This window comes from Petaurus breviceps, unplaced genomic scaffold (assembly GCF_028583685.1).
Source record: "Petaurus breviceps papuanus isolate PSGF00001 unplaced genomic scaffold, PetGlider_PUasm1.0 118, whole genome shotgun sequence".
Taxonomy (NCBI): domain Eukaryota; kingdom Metazoa; phylum Chordata; class Mammalia; order Diprotodontia; family Petauridae; genus Petaurus; species Petaurus breviceps.
The window spans coordinates 2,452,182-2,472,519 of NW_027185616.1; the positions used below are offsets into that span (position 1 = coordinate 2,452,182).

Genomic DNA, 20,338 nt, shown 5'->3' on the forward strand with positions numbered 1-20,338 from the left:
TCTCTCTCTCTCTCTCTCTCTCTCTCTCTCGCTCTCTCCCTCTCTTTTTTTCTGTCTCTCTCTCTCTCTCTCTCTCTCTCTTCCTCTTTCTCTCCCTCTCTCTCTCTTTCTCTCTCCCTCTCTCTCCCCCCCTCTCTCCCCTCTCTCCTCCTCCCTCCCTCCTTCCCTTACTTTCCTCTCCCTCTCTCTCTTCCTCCTACCCTCCCTCTCCCTCCCCATCCATCTGTCCATCTATATATAACATTTAGAATGTACCAGCCACTGTACTAAGCTCTTTTTCCAAATATCATCTCATTTGATCTTTACTGTAATCCCGAGAAGTAGGTGTTCTTGTTATCCCCATTCTGTAGTTGAGGTGACTAAGGCACAGAGTGCCCAATATCACACAACTAGTAAGAATCTGAGCCAGATTTGAACTCCAGACTCCAGGTACAGTACTCTATCCATTTCACCAGCAGTTGCCTCCTGTAATCAACAGAAGTCTCAAATAGGAGAGAGTTCTTGATGTGCTTTGAAGAAAGGTAGGAATTCTAAGTGTTGGAGGTTAAGAGAGGATTCATTTCAAGCATGAAGGATGGCCTCTGTAAAAGCAAAGAAACTGGGGATGGAGGGACAGTAAGATCAATTTGGCTGCACTGTAGGTTATGTGAATAGGGGTAATGTCTAAGAAATGTGGAAAAATGGACTGGAGACTGATTATAAAGGGCTTAAATACCAAAAATAATGCATCTATATTTTATATTAGAGGCACTACAGAGACATTGGAGTTTTTTTTTTGTTTTTTTTTTTTTAGCAGGGGAATGGCATGGTCAGATGTATACTTTGGGAATATCAATTTGACAGCTGTTTCAAGTATAAATTGGAGGGGAGAGAAACCGAAGTCTGGGAGTCCAATTAAAGAGACTACTACGATTGTGTAGGTGAGAAGTGATGAGGGAGGGTCCAAAATAGAGTAGTACTGGCCGTAGGAGTGAAGAGAAGGGGAAAGATGTGAGAGATACTATGAAGGTACCAGCAACAAAAGTTAGTAGTTGATTGGACATGGGAGGTATCCAAGCTTTTGAACTTGTGTGCTTGGAAAGAGCATGGTGTCCTTGAGAGAAACAGAAAAGACAGAAAGAATTGTAGCTTTTTTGGGAGAAAGGGTGTAAAAGTAACCAACTTTGGTTTTGATACAGTGTGTTTGAGATGCTATGTAATATCCATTTGGAGGTGTCCAACTGGTAGATGGTAATGTGGGATTTCTAGATATATAGATCTACATAGAAAGATCATTGAACCCATAAGGTTTGTTCAGATTTTTCTTTATTAAAAGAGATGATTCAATGGGGGAGAGTGTGTTGGGAAATTGTTTACGATGTTATAAAAACATAAATCAAAATTATTATTTGGAAGAGTAAATTTTAAAACATTTTTTTAAAAAAGGAGTGAGAAAGAAATATTTTTACCACTAAAAAAAAACAAGGGGTATAAGGAGCTTCTAGAATACTGAACCATAATACTAATAAAAATACATAAATTCTGAAATTAAAAAAAAATTCATGCTCTTGGCTATTTTGAGAGTGAGAAAATTCAGTTTTCCTTCTACCATCCACCCTCCTTTCCCCCTTTCCCCTCTCCCTAGTCATCCTTCTGTCTCTCTTTTCCACCAATCATCTCCCTTTTGCAAACAGAGAAATGAAAAAAAAGTCAAGAAAGGGTTAGTATTGCCTCTGAGATTAGGAGGTAAAAAAGAGGCAGAACTGCAATTGCCAAGTACGCTCTTCCTGCTCTGAGGTCTGGCCCCTTGCCTTCTTATTCCCCCCCCTTCCCCTTGAGAGGTATAGGCAACTCTTGTAGAAAAGGCTATATTGAATTGTAAATGTGTTAGAAGTCCAATAATTTAGCGTCTGTATCAGCATGCCAACAATTCTGAATTTAACCTGGCACCTTGGCAAATAGACCCCCCTTGTGCCCAGGCCTGAAAATGGATCTGTAATGTGATAAGACAGCTCCCCCAAATGTAGAATAAATGGTCACTCATTTTTTCCTGTGATTTGAACGAGAAAGGAACAAAAGCTTTTATTGACAAACTAATATGTTCCCCTCTAGTGAATCAGAGTCTAAGTGTCAATAACCCTTTTACTCACAGCTGTTCCATCGTGGAAGATGCCATTGCAGGATCTTTTAATGCAAAATGAACTCTTAGTAGATCTGTTCACACACAGGGTTGACTGGGACCTGAGCTTTTGTGTACTCAGAAGTTCAGAGCTGTGTCACTGATTCCAGTTAGGAGACATAAGTTTTCACATAAAACACAGGAAAGTGCATTCCTTCCCATGTGAGTTTTATGAACATAGATCCTTGGGAGATCCTTTATGCACATTAAGAGCTAAGCTCTGAAAAAGAATTCTACTCCTGTTTCTTCCAGGGGCATCAGGGTGACACAGAAGATAGAATGCTGGGCCTGAAATCAGGAAATCCTGAGTTCGAATGAGCCCTCAGACGCTTAAATAAATGTGTGACCCTGGGCAAGTCACCTAACCCTATTTGCCTCAGTTTTCTCATCTGTAAAATGAGCTGGAGGAGGAAATGGCAGACCACTCAGGTATCTTTGCCAAGAAAACCCCAAATGGGGTCATGAAGAGTCAGACACAACTGAAAACAACTAAGCAGCAATAACCGGTCTCTTCTTCGTGCCCTCCTCCCAAAAGGAGTTCTTTAACCTGGGGTCCAGAGATTAATGTCGAGGGGTCTATGAATTTGAAACATCTTTATTTTCCCTAACCTCTCTCTAAAATTTAACATTTCCTTCATTTATTTAAAAAACATTCTTCTGACAAGGGCTCCATAGATTTTAGCAGACTACAAAACAGACAAGAAGGTTAAGAACCCTGCCCTGAAGCAGTGCACAGATAGAACTGCTCAATCTCATAGCTGATTATATGAGAGTGATGCTTCCTAATAATGACTCCTTCATTGACATGCTGACAGACAGTCCAGGAAACCATATCAAAAAGATGCCCACTTTCCCCAAATGTCCAGAAGGGGCCTCAGCAAGTCTCAGTCATGCATGCGTTCTAATGTCTGATCTCAGGCATCCTGCCATAAGCACTGATGGAAAGAAAGTTTAAAAAAAATTTAATAATCATATTAATAGCTCAAATTGGCACAGCACCTTCAGACAGTTGGCCTCACAGCAACACTTTGAGATATATAGTATAAGGACTTTACAGGTAAAACAATTGTGGCCCAGAGAGGTTCAGTGCCTTGTACAATTATCACAGGGCAAGAAAGTAGGAAAGCTGGGTCTTGAACTCAGTTGTTTTGCCCCCAACCTGGTAATCCTCCCACAGTACTACACTGGGAACTTTATATTCCTTCTTTTATACAACCCCTATGGCCACCCCACCAACGTCACTTAATAGAGGTAAATTACATAGCAACAACCCAAAATCTGGAATGGCCTTGTATGGCACTGGACTAGAAATGACCAACTGTAAAGTGGTCGACTATCTTGGATTAATTCATCAAGAAAGAAAAACTCTACTTTTCTCATAGCCCTTGTTTTATTTTCTGAATCTTATGCTTGTATTCCTTCTGGTTTGGAAATCCATTTTTTTCTCTTGATTGTTTTCTGCCTGAACTTCTGAACTGGTTCATTTCAGTTCAATTCAACAAGCATTTATTAATTGCTTACCGTTCATGTTCAGGGCAATGTGCAAGATTCTACAGTGACAAAGACAAAAAGGAAACAGTCTCTTAAACACTTTACAGTCTGTTGGTTTCCTATGTACACTCCTGGCTTCTACCTCATCCAGACTATGTCCTCGCCATGATTTTGTTGTGGACCATATCAAAGGATATGCTGGTAAGTGTTTAACAATCAGCTCTCCAGGTGTAAAAATGTACATGGGATATACTTTTGATTTTAATCTGCATTGTTAACATTTTTCTTTTATTTTTTTTTAAAGCAATAGGAGTTAAGTATCTTGCTCAAGGTTACATGGCCAGTTATTTCTGTGTGTGGTGCTGGGTATCTGAGCCCGGATTTCATCCAGGTCATCCCGACACTGGAGCCGGTGCTCTTACTCGCTGAGCCACCTGGCCGCCCCTAAGCAATTGGGGTTAAGTAACTTGCTCAAGGTTACACGGCCAGGTGTTTCTGGGTGGGTGCTAAGTGTCTGAGCCCAGGATTTGATCTCTGGGTCTTCTCAACACTGGAGCCGGTGCTCTTACTCGCTGTGCTGCCTGGCCACCCCCCTATTATTTTCTTAAATCTAAACAATTAGCAAAACAATAAATCAAGCTCTGATATGTGGCATATGCCAAGTTCCAAGTTATAAATGCTCACACTGAAAATTTATCAATTAACCTGAACTTGAGGTTGGCTCCAGAATGTCACTGACCACGCCCTACCCCACCCCCAAACCTCTTTTCTAGTAAATGACTAGGGAGCCTTGTATAATTTAATTCTTTTTAGAAACCCCAAGGAAGACACACCCTTCTGCTTCATGATTTCTAGTTTTAAAGAATTACCTGGGGCCACTAAAAGAGGCTTTCCCAGCTGGGGTGTCAGAACCGGTATTTAAATTCAGGTATTCTGGAAGCTGCCTCTTTTCCCATTGGATAAAGATGCCTCTTTCCATCTCTCTGCTCTTTTCTCCAACCCCCTACCCATCTAACTCATCTTTAAAGGTTCAGATCATAATGCTGTTCCTTCCAGGAAGCCTTCCATGATCCCTCAACCAGAGAGCACATTAACACAATGTCTCCTATTGCAGTATATTCTTGAGAGCTGGTATGGGGTAGTGGTTAGTGTGTTGTAATGGGAATCAGAAAGACCTGGATTTAGATCCTTTCTCAAATACTTTCTAACTGGGAAAGTCATTTGTTTGCCTCAATTTCCTCATCTATAAAATGAAGGTGGTATACACAAAGGCCTCTGAGGTCCCTTCCAGTACCAAATCAGTGATCCTGTGGTACTAATTCTTGTCCCCTAATAAATTATAAACTATGCAGAGGAAGGAGCCTTTTATTTTAATCTGTGGAAACCCCCGACCCCCACATCTTGTGCCTAGCACAGTATTTGATACAATATAAACAACATAGGTCTGGATAAATGAATTAAATATTAATAATAGCCTAACATTCTAAGGTGTTGAATGAAAATATTTCAGTCATGATCTATGAGAAATTCGTTGATATATGAAATTTTAAAATGACTGCACAAGAAAATGTAGATTAATTTTCCAGTAACTCATTTGGGATGATTTTGCTTATATTTTCTAGTTTTTACTGAAAATTTCATAAACATTTTTCTTAAGAGCTTTAGGTATATTCAAATATTTATAATGCACAAATCTGCATATAGACATACTAGTGAGACACTAATTGCTTTTCCAGTCCCATACTCTTACTACTTAATTGTTCTACTCAATTTAATTTATATAATTTCTATATTGGGGTCTTAATATGAGCAAAATGACAAAAAAAAACTTTAATAGCTATAATTATTGACTGACCATTTGACATTCACATGCTGATATCACTCAGGAAAGAAGTGACATGTTATTTAACTTGTATATTTTATTTTTCCTCTTTATTCCCTCTTTCTCTGTCAATGGGGGGAAATTACTGCAAGTGCATTATGAAATATTGTCCTGCATGCATGTAAAAATGGATCAGAGTTGTCACATTTGTAATTTAGTAGTAAGAATGAGATTCATATTAGGGGTCTATATATCATATTAACAAAATAGTATCCATCCTGCACTATATTATTTTACTAACATGATGGCTGAATCTCTAATGAAATGAAAAGGTCAGAGTTGCCATCATGTTAGGGCTGACTTAATCTCATTTGCCTTCCTATTACTGACCTCATCTCTATCAGTCCCTGCTGCAAGGTCTTAAGAGTTCAGAGACAGCTGAAGTATTACGCTAACATATGCCGCTCCATCTTTTAAATGCTTTCTGAAGGACCCAGCCATCTAAAGTATTGCATATGGAAATACTTGTTTCTTCATCTTTGATTCGTGAATAGTAGAATAGGTCAACATTTGACTATTCTTTGCTGCCCAGAAGTTATACTGTTAAATGCAGGTGATTGCCATCTAGCTTATTCTTGAGAAGACTACAGGAAGACAGAATTCTCCATCTCCACACTGGTAGGTAGATGGACACACTGGACATTTTTTCCTCCCACCTTAAAGCAGAGAACAGCCTGGCTTTCAAGAGAACTTGTAGCAAAAATGAGATGTATAGTCCTTTTTCAGGAGAAGTCGCTGAGAAATAATTTAACATGGTTTGCCATTTCAATCAATCCACTGTGGAGAGAGATGCCATTAACACCAAATGACCTCTAATCCTCTGACATGGAGGTACAAAATCATTAGCAGGGCAACAATCTGAACTTCAAAGATGCCCAAGCCAACTCAAGAATGAAGGAATTTAGCTACTAAGAGAAGCTACAAAGAGAAATATCATCCTCCTGAAATACCTCTCCCTTCCAAGCACACATAGATAAACACACACGCACACACACACACAATTCATTTTCTTTTTCATAGTAGAGCAGGATCCCATTTTTCATAACACATTTCAAATGCAAGATCTTCTTAAAGTATGATTTATTTTTTTTAGAGAACATAAGGCCCCCACTAGAGTGTATCACATTGCAGAAAAAAAAATGTTGCAACCATTTTGTTCCTAATGGTAGTATATATACTGTGTTGAACATTTGTAGCATTTTTTTTTAGTGAGAAAGGGAATGTTGACTAGACTGACTTCAGCAAAAACAATCCTAAAATGATAAAGTAGGTTAAAATGCCAACAATGTCTTTGTTCAAACATATTTTTTTCTTGAAAAAAAAAGACCCTACCTTCTGAAATTTTATCAGTTACTTGAAAGGTGATCTTTTCCAGTTCCTATAAATCACACACATGAGTAGCACTCAGTGATATTAACATTTTTATCCAATTCCCATCCTTAACACTCAATTTCTTGGCAGCCCTACTACCAGCTTTTAGCAATAATACCTTGTGCTTTATCAATAGCTGGCAAGTTCAAGAGAAAAAAAAAACTTTTTCTGGCAGGAAGAATTTTTCATCAGGAAAGCGCACTGTAGTATATGTAACCTTTTTCCAACCTTGTATGTCAAGTCACATTCATATATATGTTCACTTTATCCAGAAAGACTACATAACAATTTAGCAAAACCTCTTGATTCTCCATATTAATCATTTGGATTTCTAGATGATTAAAAATGGTACTGAGCTGAATCCTACCTTTCTTCTACAAAGAAAAGAATTAGTCAGGAAAATTATAGTGAAAATAGGGAGGCAGCCTAATGTAGTAGAAAGATTACTGTATATAGGCTCAGAAAGACCCGCCTCTAAATATCAGCTCTGATACTTATAAGTTGCCTAACCTGAACAATTAACTTCATTTTTCTAAGGTTCTCTTTCATCATCTGTATAATGAAGACAATGGAATGGATGTTATCCAAAGTCCTTTCTTGCTCTACATTTAACTCTTTTGTGATTATTTTAGAGAATACTTATAATGACAAAGGATTTTCAAACACTTTAAGAAAAAAAGTCAGTTGATATGATAAACACAAATTATTTATTGATATTATTTATTTGTGTGGTTATAGGTCAAATACTTATTTTTAGCCCTGCTCTCCCCAGTTTCCAGTCCCTCATTTCCAGTCACTACTAGACCTTTCCACCTAGAAAATTTGCTGAAAACCAAAATTCAAAATGATCAAATTCAGTATCTTGAAATCTGTAGTCTGGACTCTTTCAGTAGAACCCTACCTAGTTTCCCCAACCTCTCTTTTATCCCCACTCCAAAGCAGCCTGTATATATGGAAAGAATGATCTTTCTAAAGCATAACTCTCATTCTGCTATTCCCATCTTCAGTGTTTTGATACCTATGCATTCATTGTTAATCTAATAAAGATAAAAATTTCTGCATCTACTATTCAAGGCACTTTACAGCTTAACAACTTGTAGCCTTATACCCATCTGTTCCCTACGTGTTCTCTACAATCCAGGAAAAGTAAATTGTGATTCCCATACACACCCTCTTTTTCAGCATCTTCTCATTCTTTTCCATCCATCTATAATGAAACATACTCAATCTCATTTATGAACGCTTAAAGCCACAATTCAAATGCCAATTCCTCCATGAAGCTTCTCTAGACTTTCTTAAGACAACTCTCCATACCTTCACTTTATTTAAACCTCTTTTTCAGCATTTGTTACACTCAGCATTATATTAGAAGTATTGTACTACTAAGTACTTGTGTTATCAGTCCCTGACCTCAAGGGTATTATTGTACCTCTCACAAGACCTAATATAATGTCTTTTCATTAGTAGTCACAGAAACATAGATTTAGAATTAGAAGAGACCAAAGAAGCCATCTATTCTAGCTTCTTCATTTTACAGATGTGGAAACCAAGACTCAGAGTATGTAATGATTTGCCCAAGGTTACCCTGGTAGAAAGTAGGAGAGTTGGGGCTTCTTGACTCCCTATCTAGTACTCATTTCTACTGCTGCATAGGCACTATAGAAGTATTGATTGAGTCATTGAATATAATTTGTATCTATTAATTAAAACAAATGTCTTAAGAACCTCCTCTGAGACAGCATGTCTTGGGGGTAGAGTTCTATTAAGTCTTTCTACTAGAAAAAATTCAATTATAACTCTTTGCAGTTACTTTTAAAGATCTACATTCGAAGCCTTTCTAGACTGACAAAAATTAAAACAAAACAAAACACAACCTTCTACATTGTTTGTTCCTCTTTAAGAGTCCTCTAACCCAAGGTCACCTCCATGCACACTTGAAGCATGAGAACAGGACTTTTTTGGGGGATTGCTAATTTCACCTGCCCTTCATCCCAGGTTAGTCTGAATTAATGAGGTTTTACAGAAGCATAATATAGTTACTAAGTATCCACTAGCCACTTCCTATTTAAAAACTAAAGTACAGAATAACCTAGATTATTAAGGTTTGAAGCAGGGTTTTTATTGATTGTACCTCAGATATGCTGCATGGACTTGACCTGTTGACTTCCTTTCTAGCGTCTTCTCTGAACCAGTCTTCATTTTAGGGGGAATTGCTATTATGTGCCATCTAAAAGCATTGCACAGGCAGAAATGAACTAAGCCTAGAAAGGGAGTTTGTGCTGTGTTATATCTCATTACTCCATTGATTTTTTTTTAAGTCTGCCTAATGTTATAATAAGAATATTTTCTGTTCAATGCTGAAGGGTCCTAAAGCATTATGCTGACCTCAAGGTAAGCCATATAGTGGAGACTGCTTCATCGGCTATTGAAATGCCAAGCTGAGGAAAATGGAATGGAGCAATTGCTTTTAGATCGACCCCACAGACAAGCCTTATGGAATCCCCTATCTAATTAAAGCTCCTTGGGGAATTCAGATGCAGTCCTTGCAGAAGGCCCTAGATTAGGGTAAGTGCAATATACCGTGGTTACATGTACCACTGGCCCTTAATGGTCAGAAGAGTCAGGACCTGAGCTTTAATCTCCTTCAGGACAATGCTTGTTGTCCAGTAAGTAGCTCAGCCTAACCCCCTCAAGCCCAACCTAAAGAATGGTCTAGAATTGGTCACAGGACAATTATGCAGAGAAGGTACTATTCTGGTATTGCTGTTTTACTTTTTAATAATAATAACAATATTTTATCTATCATTAAATTATTAAAACATATATATTATTAAACATTTACATAATGCTTACTATGTTCCTAAGCATGGTGCTAATCCCATTTGCTTCTTACAATAACCATGGGAGATAGGTAATATTATTATCCCATTTTCATAAATGAAGAAACCGAGTCATGACTTGTCCAGGGTCACACAATTAGTAAGTGACCATGGACAGATTTGAACTCAGGTCTTCCCAACTCCAGGCTCAGCACTCTATCCATTGTGCTACCTGCCTGTTCTCTACTAATGTTTGCCCAAGAACAATAATGGCCCCTCCAAGTCCCTGGAATCTACATAGCCCCCTATTATGGTGGAACAAATCAGATAGGTCCCACTTTCAAGTCTTTCTGCCTCCACGGGCCAAAGTCTCATTCTCGGGTTTCCTCAAAGAAAGTGAGAATGACTGCTCCCATCTGTAAAGACTGACCCCAGGCCTCTTCTCCTGCCTGTCATTCTTCTCAGGGCAATCTACAGGCAACCTGGAAAGTTAGCGTAGACCTAAAACTGGGGAGAAATCAGGCCAGAACTCTGAGGTCAGGTTGTGAGCAAGAGGGTTTTAAATAAATATAAAAACTGTGACCCTTGGTGCTGATCTGCATAGTCATCCTTTTTCCATCACTTTAAACGCTTCTTTAAACTCTTGTCTTGAGCTGTGAGCTCTTCCACCCAGCGTGCACTTGCCTCCCCCCTGCCTCCAGGTGCGGCACCACCTCCTCTCTCCTCTTAAGGGTTTAAACTTGCCACTTCAAAGTTCGCCATGGATGATGATATTGCTGCTCTCATTGTTGACAATGGCTCTAGATTGTGCAAAGCTGGCTTTGCAGGAGACGATGCCCCTTGGGCTGTCTTCCCTTCCATTGTTGGGCGCCCCAGACATCAGGGTGTGATGGTGGGTATGGGCCAGAAAGACAGCTATGTGGGGGATGAGGCCCAGAGCAAGAGAGGTATTCTGACCCTGAAGTACCCCATTGAACATGGTATTGTAATCAACTGGGATGACATGGAGAAGATCTGGCATCATACTTTCTACAACGAGCTCTGTGTGGCCCCTGAAGAGCACCCTGTGCTGCTCACAGAAGCCCCCCTGAGCCCCAAAGCCAACAGAGAAAAGATGACTCAGATTATGTTTGAGACCTTCAATACCCCAGCCATGTACATTGCCATCCAGGCTGTGATGTCCCTGTATGCCTCTGGTCGTACCACTGGTATTGTGATGGACTCCGGTGATGGTGTGACCCACACTGTGCCCATCTATGAAGGTTATGCCCTTCCCCACGCCATCCTCCGTCTGCATCTGGCTGGCCGTGATCTGACGGACTACCTCATGAAGATCCTGACTGAGAGAGGGTACAGTTTCACCACCACAGCTGAGAGGGAAATCGTGCGTGACATCAAGGAGAAGCTGTGTTATGTTGCCCTAGACTTTGAGCAGGAGATGGCCACTGCTGCATCCAGCTCCTCTCTGGAAAAGAGTTATGAGCTCCCTGATGGTCAGGTTATCACCATTGGCAACGAGAGGTTCCGGTGCCCAGAAGCTCTCTTCCAACCATCTTTCTTAGGTATGGAATCCTGTGGAATCCACGAAACTACCTTCAACTCAATCATGAAGTGTGATGTTGACATCCGTAAGGATTTGTATGCCAACACCGTGTTGTCAGGATGCAGAAGGAGATTACAGCCCTAGCTCCCAGAACAATGAAAATTAAGATCATTGCCCCGCCTGGGCGCAAATACTCTTTCTGGATTGGAGGCTCCATCCTGGCGTCTCTCTCCACCTTCCAGCAGATGTGGATCAGCAAGCAGGAATATGATGAATCTGGGCCCTCCATTGTCCACCGCAAATGCTTCCAAATGGACTGTTTGTGTTTTTTTATTTTATTTTTTGTCAAAGGGTGTGACATGATGATGACATGATAATTGCCCAAAAAAAGAGATGAGATTGGCATGGCTTTATTTGTGTGTGTGTGTGTGTGTGTGTGTGTGTGTGTGTGTGTGTGTGTGTATTTTGGCGCTTGACTCAGGATTTAAAAACTGGAATGGTGAAGGTGATGAGCAGTCTAGGTATGTTGGAGGGCAAACATCCCCAAAGTTCTCCAGGGCGTCTTCAGGACTCTGTACATTTGTTTTTTTTTTTTAATAGTCATTCCAAATACCGTCTAATGCATTGTGACAGTTCCAGGCCTCTGTGAAGGCTGTCAAGGAGCGATGTAACAGATCCCGAGGGGGAGGGGGAGGGGAGAGGTACTAGTATGGCTTTAAGTGTAAATTATGTAACCCTTAAAAAAACTTTTTGTATCTTCCGCCTTAATACTTGTTCCTTTTTTTTTTAATTGTCAGCCATATGGAATGGCTCCCTAAATTCCCTCCCTGCCCCCAACATAGATGTGAATGAGGACTTTTCTAGTCTCCCTGCGAGTTTTGAGATTGGTGCCAGTACTTGGGGGAGGGGAGGAGCTTTACCTGTACACTGACTTAAGACCAGTTCAAATAAAAGTGCACACGTTAAAGAAAAAAAAAAAACTCTTGTCTTATCTAAGTTGATCAGTGAAGAACTGAAAAATTCTCTTCCTCTTGCATTACAGAGTATTGCATGATGAACTCTTATATGTCAAGTTTGATGTATAATATTTATGTTTCCATTTTTAATTGGAAATCAGAAAATGTTAGGAAGGATCTTAGAAATTCTTAATCTTTTCTGTGCCATGGACACCTTTGGCATTCTGGTTAAGCCTATAAATTTTTAGAATTATGTTTTTAAATGTACATACTAAAATACAAAGGAAACAAGTTATATGGAAATAGTTATTATTAAAAAAATTCATGAATCCCAGATTAAGAACTTTTGATAATCTAATCCCCTCATTTTATTTACTCATGAATGAATTTTATTATAAATTGAGAAATAATCTAAGCAAGGCAAACAAATAAAAAAGGAGTAAAACCCCAAATAAAAGCAGAAAACCCAAATCATTTTTATGCTAAGTACAGGAATATGTATATGTGTGTATGTATATATAAATAATGTGTGTATATATGTGCATATGTATATATTATTTATATATAAAATCATAACATTTTCTTGCCCCACATCTCTTTCTTTTTTTTTTTTTAAGCAATTGGGGTTAAGTAACTTGCTCAAGGTTACACGGCCAGTTATTTCTGGGTGTGGTGCTGAGCGCCTGAGCCCGGGATTCGATCTCCAGGTCGTCCCAACACTGGAACCGGTGCTCTTACTCGCTGAGCCACCTGGCCACCCCTCCCCACATCTCTTTCTGAAACAAATTCAATTCTTTTTTTTTTCAGTTTTGTCTGATTCTTAGTGACCCCATTTGGGGTTTTCTTGGCAAAGATACTGGAGTAGCTTGCCATTTCCTTCTCTAGCCCATTTTACAGGTGAGGCAAATAGCGTTAAGTGACTTGCCCAGGGTCACATAGTAGGTGTCAGAGACCAGATTTGAACTCACAAAGATGAGTCTTCCTAACTCCAGGCCCTGCACTCATTCCAGTTCACCACCTAGGTGCCCCAAATTCAATTCAGCAAATGTCCATTGAGTTCTTATATGCAAGGTGCTAGTGATACAAAGAAGAAAAAGTTCTGGTAGTAAAGGAGTTCAAATTATACCAAGTGAATTCAGTATTATATATAACGTTATATATAAATATGTATAATATATACACACATATACATATATACACATACACTTAATTATATATCATATATACACATGTATATATCCATATGTATCCATATATATGTATATATATATATATATACCTATACACACACATATATATAAATACGCATAGAAATATAGTTGAATGAAAACTGATCAGAGGGGGGAAGGAAAGGAGGGAGACAAAAAGACAGAGTTAGGAAAGGGAGAACATGAGAAAGAGAAGGAAGGAGTGACAAAACAAAGAGAGAGAAAGAGAGAGAGGGAGAAAGAATTTATCACTAGAGGACAAAGGCTTCCCAAAAGAAGTGACTGCTTAAGCGAAGACTTCTCAAAGGGGAGGTGAGGAAGGAGAACATTCTAGGCTCTGGGGGTAGCTTGTGTGACTGCAGGGAGAAAGGAAATAGAGTGTGAAGTTTGGAGAGCAACCAGCAGTGTGGTTTGGCCAGCATATTGGATTCATGAATGGGGAGCAGTGTAAAATATAGCTGGAATGATAAGCAGGGACTTCACACGGGGGAAGGAATTAAATGACAAACTAAGGAGTCTGTATTTTATCCTACAGGCAATGGGGAGCCACAGAAGGTTTTTGGGCTGAGATAGAACATGATCAGACCTGTGCCTTAGGAAAATTATTTGGTCAGCTCCATAAAGGATGAATTGGAGTAAGGAAAGATCTCTCAGAAAGACCAATTCAGAAATAATTGCTATAGTTCAACCGGCAAGTCAAGCAAAAATTAATGAGGGTCTTTGGGAGGAGAGAGAAGGGGATATGTATGAAAGATGCTCTGGGGTAGAATCAGTCAAGTAACCACAGTCACGTGTCAGGCTCTCTGTTGGGCAGTTGGTGACACAAAAGATAAAAATGAAACAGCCCCTTGTTTCAAGGAGTTAATATTCCATTGGGCAGAAAATAACATGTGTAAGTATATGGGGCAGCTAGGGGACACAGTGTATAGAGCACTGGGCTTGGAATTAGGATGATTCATCTTCCTGAGTTCAAATGTGGCCTCAGACATGTATTAGCTGTGTGACCCTGGGCAAGACATTTAACCTGTTTGCCTCAGTTTCCTCATATGTAAAAATCAGCTGGAGGGGAAATGGCAAACCACTCCAGCATCTCTGCCAAGAAAACCACAAGTGGCGCCATGAATAGATGGACATGACTGAAATGATAGAATAATAACAACAAAAATATAAATCTATATGACATATATAAGTTTTAATATTTACAAGATAATTTATGGAAGGAGATAGCACTAGGAGCTGAGGAATCAGGAATGGCTTCATGTAGGAGGGGGCATTTGAGTGAAACTTTAAAAGAAACCTAGGAAGTCTAAGAGGTAGAAGGAAGGAAGGAATGCATCCCGGGCCTAGGGCAGATCTTTTCAAAGGCACAGAGACAGGAGAGAGAATGCTGTGTGTGTCAGGAGGATGGTTTGACTGTACACGTTTTTATATGTGTATGCAGGTGAATATTGTATATGTGTACATGTGTGAATGTGTACCCATATGGACATGCTCATGCATGTACACAATGTGTAGCTATATATGCATGCCTGCTGTGTGTTCATGCACACACACACACACACACACACACACACACACACGTTTGGCCAGTACAAACAGGAGTGATAAAATGAAAGAATAGGGAGGGACATAAAGAGACTGGAGGTTGTAGTAGAGGAAAACCAGATTTAAGAGGAACATGGGAAAGAAGAAAGAAAATGAAATCAGGGACTAGGTGCACTTGGGTTATGGAAGAGCTGGATTTGAATTCCACCTCAGAAGCTCAGTAGTTTGAATTTTGGCAAATCATATCATCCTTCTACACCTCCCCTTTCCACATCTACAAAACAGAAATATTCACAGGGTTGTCATGAGGATCAAATGAAATATTTGGAAAACTCTTTGCAAAGCTTAAATCATGTGAGTGTGAGCTCTTATTTATTTTTATATTTAACTGTTTTTTATCCAGACCTGTGACTCCACCGGGGCAAGGAACTACCAGTAGAGAAATTTCTTCTTCTAAGACAGATTGGCAATTTAGCAGTACTCTACATTCTGAGCAAGTTGCCACAGGAGTTAAGTGATTTTACCAGGGTCACACAGCTAGAAAGTATTTGAGATAGGATCTGAGACCATGCCTTCCCAATTCCAATTATAGTGAGCTAACCACCACACTGAGCAACTAGGTGGTGAAGTAGGTAGAGTTCTAGGCCTGGAGTTAGTCAGGCTCATCTTTTTGAGTACAAATCTGACCTCAGACACTTACTGCTTTGTGACCCTGGGCAAGTCACTTAACCTTGTTTGCCTTAGTTTCCTCATCAATAAAATGAATTGGAGAAGGAAATGGCAAACCACTCCAGTATCTTTGCCAAGAAAACCCTAAAAAGGAGTCACGAAAGACTTAGACACAACTAAAAAATGACTAAATAACAATAGCAACAAAAATCAGAAAGGTTGACAAGATGAACTCTTGAACATATTCCAGTTTTAAATCTTGTGATACTTTTTCTTTAAATAGAGACAGTTGAAATTTTTTTAGCCCATGCTGCAAAATGTGTTTTCTCAACACATTTTTTTCATACCGTGTATAATTTTCCCTAATATTTGTTATTGAATGATTATTCAATTCCACAGTGTTTGTTCATCTTGCCTTTATTAAACATAAATCTCTTAGATATTTAGTTTCATTTCTCAGTTTTTTACTCTCTTCTATTGATCCCACTATCCAAGCATATATTTTTAATATTAAAATTCACCCAGTGGTTCTATATTACTGCATATAATACAATAACCACCTTCTCAGAAGAATCAAATTACTCGTGACTTAAAGGGCAATTGAAAGATATATGGTAAGTATAAATAGTCTTCAGCATATTACCCATAATACTTTTGGTAAAAAAAAAATGCTCGTTGGTAGGTTAAACTGCAGTCAGTACCCATTAAGTAATTACCTAGACTAGAATGATCACAGATTCATTAAAAGAAAAGTGAAAGTATACATTGTCACCTATTTTTTAAAATTTAATTCAGTTTTAACGAATTTCCTTTTGTATTATATTTTCAAAGCTGCCAAGATAAGCAGTCGTCACATTTAAATACTTGTCCAAATTAATATTTTTCATTTGATTTTGCATATACATTTTGATAAATGTTTTATGTTGTAAAGTAGCCTACTGGTATTTTGATCAGTACTGAATTGGAACCTATACATCAGTTTGAGCAATATTGACAGTTTTTCTATATTGGCTCAACCTAACTTTGGGCAGAATAAAAACATTTTTAGTTGCTTACACCATTCTTTAATGTCAGGGTAATTTAAAAGCTGCTTTTATACCAATCTCCGTCTTTTGGAATGTCAAAAACCAAAAGTTGGATGGCTTTTTAGCATTGTTATAAACGGCATTTCCCTTTTACTTTTCCCCGATTTTCATTACTAATCTAGAAAAAGATAAATCATTTTTGCGGGATTATTTTATAATATGCTAATTTGATATTCCTTTAATATCAGTTATTTTTGTTGTCTCTTAGATTTTCTATTTATAGATTTATTGATAGAATTGTGCTACCTGTGGTCTAGCATCTTCATTGCCAATGCTTGCTGATACCTATCTTATTCCTTATTGTTATAACTCATATTTTAGAAATAATGTAATATGATTTGGTGGCAGTGGTGGGCAAGACTGCTTTATACCTCTTTTTTGGTGGCATACATAAACCTGTAGCACATAATTCTGACTCAGTTTCCATAGTTTTTAGCCTATGAAAACTACTTACATTCCTATTTATTGTTGTCAAACTCATCATCTTTACTCAATGAAACTCTCCTTTCTTTCTGACTTTCCTCCTTCTGTCCAGGAGTCTGTAATCCTTCCAGGTCTACCTCCCAGGTTCACAACCCCAGAGCCATTCTGAACTCTGCATTCTCTCTCACTTCTCATATCTAGACTGTTGAGCCACCGAGCATCAAGGATACTACCTCCTCAATACATATCTTATGCCCACTTCATTCCATTCTTGCAACCACCTTCCTAGGTCAGATTCCCCCCAATCCTCATATTATTGTAGAAACCTCTTAAATGGCCTCCCTCCCCTCTACTTCATCCTGTTGTTCAGTGGTTTCAGTCTTGTCTGACTCTTCTCGACCCCATTTTCTTGGCAAAGATACTGGAGTGGCTTTTCATTTCCTTCTCTAGCCCATTTTACAGATGAGGAAACTGAGGCAAAATAGGTTAAATGACTTGCCCTGGGTCACACAGCCAGTAAGTGCCAACACTTTATTACACTATGCCCCCTTGTTAAATGGGTTTAAAATCTTCCTTCTTATAGGTATCGTAACTTGATTTTTAACTTACCTTTTCCTTCTTACCCCATCCATATATTTTCCTCAGATTCCATTCAATCATAGTCAGCAGAAGGTAAATGTATTATAATGAAAAGAATGGAAAACAGAACCAGAAGACAGTCATTCCTTTATCAATTTCTTTATTCATCAAAAATGATTCAAAAAGTTTGTACGTTAATCTCATCCTTTTCTGCCCCCCTTTTATTATTGTTGTGATATGTTTTTCATTTCTGTTTCAGTAATGTGATGACTTGAGTTTCTCTCCTTTTAAAAACTAAATTTTTTAATCATTTTTCAGTTGTATCATTCTTTTAAAATAGCTCTTGTTTTGTTTATCACTGTAATTGTTCTATTGTTCTCCATTATGTTCATTTCTACTTAATAGTCTCCTCTTTTCTGTTTCCTTCTTATGTAACACTTTGTTTCATTTTCTGGGTTTTTTTTTAAATACCCTCTTGACTGGTTACATTTTTTTTTCTTTTTCATGGTATAAGTGAATAGAGTCCAGGCTTGGCCCCAGGAAGATCAGGGTTCAATTTTCACCTTTGACATTGACTAGCTATCCTACCAGAGGCAAGTCATGTAACCTCTGTGAACCTCAATTTCATCATCAATAAAATGTGGATTAAACTATCTACAGTACACACCTCACTAGCTTGTGAGGTTCAAATGAGACAATGTATGTGGCATCCTTTGTCACCTTCAGGGTACAATATTGATATTTTTTTTCTCATTAATATAGGTATACATTTAACACAACTTGGCATAATGGATGCCATTTAGCCAAGAAGATTTCACTTCCTTTAGACAGACAAATAATTGTTCTGTGACTCTGCGCAAACCACTTAACCTCTCAGTGCTCCAGAGAACTCTAAAACTAAGGTAGTTGAGCATTTACATTTCCTCCTCAATTCAGGGGATTTCCTCATCCAGAGTTGCCTAAACCAATGAAATGACAGGTCTTTTCAAACAAACAAATAAAACAAAAAGAGATCACCTAACTTTGAAGTATAAAGTAGCTTTTGAGTCTCACTCTGGCTAAATCACTTAGATTTTGATATGGACAATATAAATGTCTTTTGAAAATAATCTATTATTGATTTTGTTATTTTTATACTAATCTTGGCATTATTTGATACTTTTTATTTAGATTCAAGCCTTAGCTTTTAATTATATACTATCAGTGTTTATTTCTAGCTGGGTAGTTTTATCGTCCATAAGTATAGCATATAAAACTTCTTTTAAAAATTTACCTGAACTGATGCTGATAGACTTAGCCTTTCTCAGCAATACAAGGACCTAAAACAATTTCAAAAATCACATGATGCAAAATGCCATCCACGTCCAAAGAAAGAACTATGAAGTTGGAATGCAGAACGGAGTAGTCTATTTTCTTTTTTTGTTTTATTTTGTTTTTCTTTCTCATGCTTTTTCCCCATTATTTATAATTCTTCTATACACCATGAGCAATGTGAAAATGTGTTTAATAGAAAAGTAGGTGTAGAGTCTATATCAGATTGCAAGCCATGTTGGAAATGGAGGGAGGAGGGAGAGTGAGAAAACTTAAAACTTATGGAAGTGAATGTTCAAAACAAAACAACAAAAAAAATTTACCTAAGTCTTCTCTTACTCCACATACTTCCTGTCAATGAAAATGATTAATGTTTTACTTTCATATGTGCTAGAAAAAATATATTTAATTTTATAGGATATTCCCTCCATAAATTGATTATATCCATTCTTCAACCCTCTATTTAAGCCTATTCTTGTATTTATCTAAATAATTAATCATATTTTGATGATGGTGTGCTAATGTCTCCAACTATTTTTAATTCTATTTTGTGAGATTTTATTAAATATAACTATTGTGTTATTGAATTTATATTCAAAATGTCCATGTGTTTGTTTTCAATGATGCCTTTCTGAATGATAAAATTGATTATTTTGTCCCCCTCCTCTTTTCTTGATTGAATTCAATTTTGTCACCTATCTTTAGTAGAATTCCAGATTTTCTTCAGTTAACTCCAGAATTATGGCAAAATTTATTCCAGATTTCAAGTTTATTTTTTCCTATACTTTTGCTTTGTTATTTCTCTCTTTATTATATGTTGCAGTATTGGAATCTGTTTTATTTTATTCAATAATCCTTTTTCACATGGGGACTTAAGTGTATTTACATTTATCATTGCAAACGGATAAGGTTGACTTATCTCATACCATATTTTTGGTGTTATTTATTTTATCAGAAGGAATATAATCTTTCTCATTTGACAATACTTGTTACTAGAACAAACAGCACAACAGCATTATGCAGAATGTATATAATTACTGGAATCAAAAGGCAGCCTGGTGAAATAGATTGAGTGCTGGACCTGGAGACAAGAAAACCTTTGTTCAAATCCCACTTTAGACATTTCTGAGCTTTGTAACCATGGGCAGGCAAGCCCTTTACCCTCTCTCATCCTCAGTTCTTATCTGTGAAATGAGAGTATTGGACTATATGACCACTAAGGTCCCCCAGCCCCCAGTAAGGTTCCAAATACATGATCCTATGAACTTTGTAAGCATATCTAAAACTTCACATACACC

General features: G+C 38.0%; 1 protein-coding gene and 1 pseudogene across 26 annotated transcripts in view; both read left to right on the top strand.

The window, feature by feature from the left end:
* Positions 1 to 20,338, top strand: part of RBFOX1 (RNA binding fox-1 homolog 1) — a 1,748,893-nt gene that overhangs the window by 1,276,328 nt on the left and 452,227 nt on the right. The window lies entirely within an intron of this gene.
* LOC138158926 (actin, cytoplasmic 1-like) lies at positions 10,357 to 12,244 on the top strand (annotated as a pseudogene).